Source organism: Oncorhynchus keta, chromosome 17 (assembly GCF_023373465.1).
Source record: "Oncorhynchus keta strain PuntledgeMale-10-30-2019 chromosome 17, Oket_V2, whole genome shotgun sequence".
Classification (NCBI taxonomy): Eukaryota; Metazoa; Chordata; class Actinopteri; order Salmoniformes; family Salmonidae; genus Oncorhynchus; species Oncorhynchus keta.
This window is the reverse complement of record NC_068437.1, coordinates 48941756-48949675: the sequence shown is the minus strand read 5'-3', so window position 1 is coordinate 48949675 and position 7920 is coordinate 48941756.

Below are 7920 nucleotides of genomic sequence, written 5' to 3'. Positions count from 1 at the left end.
GGGTCCAAACGTTTGAATGGTCCTGTACATCATTGTTAAAGACCCAAACTTTTGAATGGTACTGTACATCATTGTTAAAGACCCAAACTAGCATACATGCCTCTTGATGTATAAATAACCTTTTACATATCAACACGGGAGACAGTTACAGTAGAAACTCCTCTCATTGGCTGACCTGTCACCTTTGGACTAGTGACCTCACAAGGACAACAAGACAGACCAGTGAGTGTGCCGATCCTTAGATTGTAATATGTGTGTTATCACATGTATTTCTGAGAAGTATACAACTGTAACATGTTAGCCGAAAAGGAGCAAGGGTGCATGGATTAAAAACATGGCTAGCCAAACATGACCATTCTCAAAAAAAACATTTTCAGTTATCATTTCATTATCTCCTCTCCATTCTCCACATTGTTTAACTCGCAGTGAGCATATAGTACATGGATACATGGCAGGAGTTGGCCTTACTCATGTGTCCCAGTGCCACTATTCACAGTCACCCATGTTACAGTAAAACTCTGTCATAGACAGGTCGAGTAATCCAATAAATGGATTATCCTGAGAGAAATTAACAGCTCGCTCATTAAGCTAAATTACACCTAAAGGACTGGACTGCTAATTCACAACATTGTGAAAGGAAGAATATGTCCATAAACCACATAATATACAGTCCCTTTGGAAAGTATTCAGACCCCTAGGCTTTTTCCACATGTTATGTATGTATGTATGCCTTATTCTAAAATAGATTTTTATACACAATACCCCATAATGACAAAGCGAAAACTGTTTTTTTAACATTTTTGCAAATGTATTAAAAATAAAAGACAAAAATACATTGTTTACCTAAGTATTCAGACTCTTTGCTATGAGACTTGATTGGAGTCCACGTGGTAAATTCAATTTATTGGACATGATTTGGAAAGGCACACAACTGTCTATAAGGTCCCACAGTTGACAGTGCATGTCAGAGCACAAACCAAGCCATGAGGTCGAAGGAATTGTTCATAGAGCTCCGAGACAGGATTGTATCGAGGCACAGATCTGGGGAAGGGTACCAAGACCACAGTGGCGTCCATCATTCTTAAATGGAAGAAGATTGGAACCACCAAGCCTCATCCTAGATCTGGCCGCCCGGTCAAACTGAGCAATCGGGGAAGAAGGGCCTTGGTCAGGGGAGGTGACCAAGAGCCCGATGGCCACTCTGACAGAGCTCTAGAGTTCCTCTGTGGAGATGGGAGAACCATCCAGAAGGACAACCATCTCTTTAGTACTCCACCATTGAGGCGTTTTTGGTAGAGTGGCCAGATGGAAGACACTCCTCAGTAGGTCACGAGAGATTAGGTGCTCAGGTCTCTCCAAAAGTTTATAGAATGATGGGTAAAGAACCATGGGGAAATTATTATTATTTCCACTATTGACAGTCTCGTTCACCCACTGGCTCACTCTCTCCCTGTCACAATTAGCCTGGGGACAAGGTACCATTGACAGTGGTAGAAGAAAAGAAGAAAAGGTACCCCACTTGTTGCTGTTTATATATTTGATATATACATACTGGTATTGAACATGTACACATTCATGAAGATATACATAATGATATTTATCATAAGAGGGATTATATCATTTTAATGTGTAAGAGTGAAAGGATAAGAGGTTACATTTCTGCAAATTATTTTCATGACATACAACTTTCAATGTCACCTCATGTATTCATCAATGTAATAAAATAGAAGTGAAGGATACACTGAATTAGCATAAAACACTGAATACAGTCACAGGTTGAGATGAAATGACTGTCAGATTAAATGGACTGAACTTGAAAACCAAGGCTCAGGGGGAAAATCGTAGAATAATAGATTCAATTTGAACTCAAAATTAGTCAACACAATTTGCATATAAATATACCTCTAGAAATGGAGATATCAAATTGAAGCCACTCAAATCCTGGCAGAAAGACAAGACATGGCAAGCAATATGGTAAGCAATATGGCAAGGGAAATATACAGATACTCTTATGTATAGCTTAACATTTGAATACAGTATGTTACACATACTTTTTGTAGAATGATCCACCACCTCATCAGTTGGTTAATTCAGTCTCTTATCTAATCATATGATGAATTTTAATTCTAGGTTTCACGGTTGTCGTAAGAACGGGAGCAAGGCGCAGCGGAGGTTGAGTTCCACATATTTATTTCAAAAGTGAAACTTAAAAGCAAAAGCAATAAACGACTGCCGAAACGTGACTACGTTGTGCACAGGCACAAACACAACATAATATCCCACAAACACAGGTGGGAAAAATAGCTACTTAAATATGATCCCCAATTAGAGACAAAGATTACCAGCTGCCTCTAATTGGAAATCATACAAAACACCAACATAGAAAATATAAACTAGAACACAAATTATAAATTAGAAACTAGAATACCCCCTAGTCATACCCTGACCTACTACACCATAGAGAAACAAGGGCTCTCTATGGTCAGGGTGTGACACCAGGAGCTCTTTCATATGAAGAAAGAAGGAATAAGTAGCCCAGGTGTGGGTCAACCTTCAAATGCACAATGTGTATTTAAATGTAACTGGGATCTGTACACAAACCACTTCATGAGTATCACCGGTGCAATCTGAACCCTGATCCACCATTGGAGAAACCAATGTGTTAACCAATAGCCCAATAAGAAAGTACCTCTACTTCAACACGAGACCTGCTCACCAAAATGAGCCGTGAAGTATAGGTCTTTCACAACTTAGGCATACATGTCAAGTATACAGTATATCCCAACCCTATACTGTAGAGGGCTCTGACACCGACCACACGTAATTACTAGTTGCAGTCATCACATCATAGTTGCCAACAAGTGAATGTAGTTAAAAAAATATATATGTGGACACACAACCGTTCAAAAGTTTGGGGTCACTTAGAAATGTCCTTGGTTTTGAAAGAAAGCACATTTTTTGTCCATTAAAATAACATCAAATTGATCAGAAATACAGTGTAGACATTGTAAATGACTATTGTAGCTAGAAACAGCAGATGTTTTTAATGGAATATCTACATAGGCGTACAGAGGCCCATTATCAGCAACCATCACTCCTGTGTTCCAATGGCACGTTGTGTTAGCTAATCCAAGTTGATAATTTTAAAAGACTAATAAATCATTCGAAAACCCTTTTCGTCAATTATGTTAGCACAGCTGAAAACTGTTGTTCTGATAAAGAAGCAATAAAACTGGCCTTCTTTAGACTAGTTGAGTATCTGGAGCATCAGTATTTGTGGGTTATATTACAGGCTCAAAATGGCAAGAAACAAAGAACTTTCTTCTGAAACTCATCAGTCTATTCTTTTTCTGAGAAATGAAGGCTATTCCATGCGAGAAATTGCCAAGAAACGGAATATCTCGTACAACGCTGTGTACTACTCCCTTCACAGAACAGCGCAAACTCTTCTCTAACCTGAATAGAAAGAGGAGTTGGAGGCCCAAGTGTAGAACTGAGTAAGAGGACAAGTACATTAGTGTCTAGTTTGAGAAACAGATGCCTCACAAGTCCTCAAACTGGCATCTTCATTAAATAGTACCCGCAAAACACGAGTCTCAACGTCAACAGTGAAGAGGCAATTCCGGTATGCTGGCCTTCTAGGCAGAGTTGCAAAGAAAAAGCCTCATATCTCAGACTGACCAATAGAAATAAAATATTAAGATGGGCTAAATAACACAGACACTGGACACAGATATGTCTTTTTCTTTACAACTCTGCCTAGAAGGCCAGCATCCCGGAGTCACCTCTTCACTGTTGACGTTGAGACTGGTGTGTTGCGGGTACTATTTAATGAAGCTGTCAGTTGAGGACTTGTGAGGCATCTGTTTCTCAAACTCATAGATTAGTAACTTTTTTTTAAATTTGTCAAACACAAACTAGAGGCCATGAGTAACTTGGTCAAAAATAATGGCACCGATTTGGCGATAGGGTGCGCTGTTATAAGTAGTCCCACTAAAACCCTCATATCAGTTGCCCAGTTTGACCTAGAGACTTGAAACTTTCTAGATTGGTGTCTTTAATCATGCTGAACATATCTGCCTTAAGGACCCATAAGGTCCGTCAGGATAGATTTTCTTCCATCTTGGAAATTCAGTATGTAAGCCCATGGTACATCTTTTATCTTAGTTTAAGAAAAGCTAAGGGATTGGTTATTTTTTTATGAACCTTTATTTAACTAGGCAAGTCAGTTAAGAACAAGTTCTTATTTACAATGATGGCCTACTCCCCCGGCCAAACCCTCCCCTAACTTGGACGACGCTTTCTTCAATTGTGCTCCGCCCTATGGGAGCGACACAGCCTGGGAACGAACCAGGGCCTGTAGTGACGACTAAGACCACTGCACCACTCGGGAGGCCTTAAAGTTAAGAGATGGCTGTGTTATTGATAAATCAGGAAATCCATGTCCATTTAAATATTTTATAAATCCGCTCCACAATGGCCTATCAAAGACGACCATGATGAACCATGTTAAGTTTTGCATTGAGATCTTAAAAAATAAGGAAACTATTAACAATTGATAAACTTTTTTTGCGTTACGCTAATGCTTAAAATAATCCCCAAAAATCTTCTCATGGACTAATAGTCAGATTCACTCCAAATTTGATCTTTGCACTCATCTTCTGCTGCATTCAAAGATAGCCAACCTACAGCACTAGACAAAACTTCACTTGCGTCATCCTTGTGCTATTGAGAGATAAATATGGTAATGCTTTCACTGACTGCACATACAGAGGCTTGTGAAAGTATTCACCCCCTTGGCTTTTTTCCTATTTAGTTGCCTTACAACCTGGAATGTATTCAAATAGATTTTGGTGGGGTCTGTATCATTTCATTTACACAACATGCCTACCACTGAAGATGCTAAATATTTTTTTGTTGTGAAACAAACAAGAAATAAGACAAAAGAACAGAACTATTCACCCCCCCCCCTCCTATTTGCCACCTTTTGCAGCAATTAAAGCTGCAAGTCTCTTGGGGTATGTCTATATAAGCTTAGCACATCTAGCCCCTGGGATTTAAATGTTTTCCCTTAAACCACTCGAGTGTTGCTTTAGCAGTATGCTTAGGGTCATTGTCCTGCTAGAAGGTGAACCTCCGTCCCAGTCTCAAATCTCTGGAAGACTGAAACAGGTTTCCCTCAAGAATTTCTGGGTGGCAGGTCCTGGAGGACAGAAAGCTTGGCCCCAGTGTTGTACTGGGCCATTCGTACTACTCTCTGTAGTGCCTTGCGGTCGGAGGCCGAGCAGATGACATACCAGACAGTGATGCAACCTGTCAGGATGCTGTCCATGGTGCAGCTGTAGAACCTTTTAAGGATCTGAGGACCCATGCCAAATATTTTCAGTCTCCTGAGGGGGAATAGCTTTTGTCGTAACTTAGTGGCAACTTAATGGCCTGCCAATGTATAGAAAAACTAGATAGATTTATATTTTCCATTGCCTTGTTCAGTCACAACTTGGAGGAACATAGGATATTACAGTTTTCAGATCACGGTGATAGGATAGTCTCGATCAGAGCTCATCCAGTTTATTCTCCAGTGATTGCACGTTTACCAATAGAACGGAGGGTAGAGGTGGTTTATCCACATGCCGACGTGGTCTCGTCAGGTATCCCACACGCCAGTCTCTATACCGCAGTCTCTTCCTTTTTCAAGTGTCAGGGATTTGGGCATGGTCCGGGATGAGCAGTATGTTCTTCTTAGCAGGCTCATTGAAGTAGAAATCCTCATCCACATAGAGGTTAGTGATAGCTGTTCTGATCTCCAGATGCTTTTTTCGGTCATAGGAAAATGATGGTGGAAACATTAAGTACAAAAAAGTTTAAGATCAGCACAAAAAAACACACAAAACAGCACTTGGTCAGGAGTACGTGAAACGGCTGCTCTTCCCTCCAACGCCAATCTACATTGTTTTTAGAATCAGATTGTTTGTTTTGGCTAATAGGCCAAGAAGAACATACAGTAGCTCTTGGCTTATCCTATATTGCTTGTATAGGCCTACATAGTACTTTTTTTTAAAGAAAATGTTGCATTTTCATTCTACATTAAAGTATTAAATTCTGACAGCATTATATTATCTTCAATACTGAAAGTCACTGAGCGAAAATGATATAGATATTCAACAGTTTTATTTCCAAATGAATTCATGGGTTAAAATTACAGGTGATAAAATCATGGCCATGTCACCTGGTATTGGTCAATCTAATGTAAAGTGTAACAATTTCCTCTGTAGTGTGATTATCTCTAACCTATATCGAATACCTTGTTATGGTTTCAGAAGTGTGATGATTATGACTAGCCTATATCGAATACCTTGTAATGGCTTCTGAAGTGTGATTGTCACTAGCCTATATCGAATACCTTGTAATGGCTTCTGAAGTGTGATTGTCACTAGCCTATATCGAATACCTTGTTATGGTTTCAGAAGTGTGATGATTATGACTAGCCTATATCGAATACCTTGTAATGGCTTCTGAAGTGTGATTGTCACTAGCCTATATCGAATACCTTGTAATGGCTTCTGAAGTGTGATTGTCACTAGCCTATATAGAGTACCTTGTTATGGTTTCTGGAGCGTGATTGTTACTAGCCTATAGCAAATACCTTGTTATGGTTTCTGAAGCGTGATTGTTACTAGCCTATATCAAATACCTTGTTATGGTTTATGCCAGGTCAGGGTAGGTCCTTTTGGGATGTCCGACCCCAACTCTCGAGAACCCAAGGCGGCCTACAGGTTCCACCTCTTGGGTTCACAGCTGATGGTAAGGACCACAGACTGCTCCATGTGAAATAAATAAAATCAAATTGTATTAGTCACATTGCGCCGAATACAACAGGTGTAGACCTCACAGTAAAATGCTTACTTACGAGCCTTTAGTCAACAATGCAGTTTTAAAAAATACGGATAAGAATAAGAAATAAAAGTAACAAGTAATTAAAGAGCAGCAGTAAAACAACAATAGCGAGCCTATATACAGGGGTTGTGTCCTTGTGTTCGGATGCCAAGCAGTTGCCATATCAGGCAGTGATGCAACCTGTCAGGATGCCCTCGATGGTGCAGCTGTAGAATCTTTTAAGGATCTGAGGACCCAGTCTCCTGAGAGGGAATAGGTTTTTGCGTGCCTTCTTCACGACTGTCTTGGTGTCCTTGGACGATGTTAGTTTGTTGATGATGTGGACACAAAGGAACTTGAAGCTCTCAACCTGCTCCACTGGAGCCCCATCGATGAGAATGGGGATGTGCTCTGTCCGCTTTTTCCTGTAGTCCACAATCATCTCCTTTGTATTGATCACGTTGAACTACAATCCAACACTGTTTTAGCATTTACTGTAGAAACTTTTTGGAAAAATAAAGCCCTCTACTTTTACATCAAACAAACGCAAAATAAACAATTACTGTTTAAACGGTTTTAACACAAATTGCAGCAAACAGTATTTTTCAGTTACAACACTATGCTGGGGTCCTTCTTCAAGGGGTTAGGAGATGCTCCGATAGCTAATTAGATCACGTGGTCACCTCTGTCTTCGGTAAACATGTGCTGTTACATGGAAATATGGCCCTATGATAACCATAACCCTAAAAAGGTGTGTAGTAATTTAACCTTTCATTTTTTTGACGATGTGAAAGTTAAGTTCCAAATGTTTCTAAAACCGTATCTCAAGTGACGTGTATTGACATTTAGAGTAAGCTTTGGGACAGCATTGGTGCATTTGCCCCAGGCGGCGGACAGGTTCATGCATAGATGTTACATGTTTAACATTACTGTCTATGAATTAGCAAGTCTGACCCGTGCTCCCTTTTCAAGGAGAGCTGCTTTTGAGATAACATGGGCTTTATTTACAAAGGTACCCAATTCTGATATATTGCTCAATTATTAACA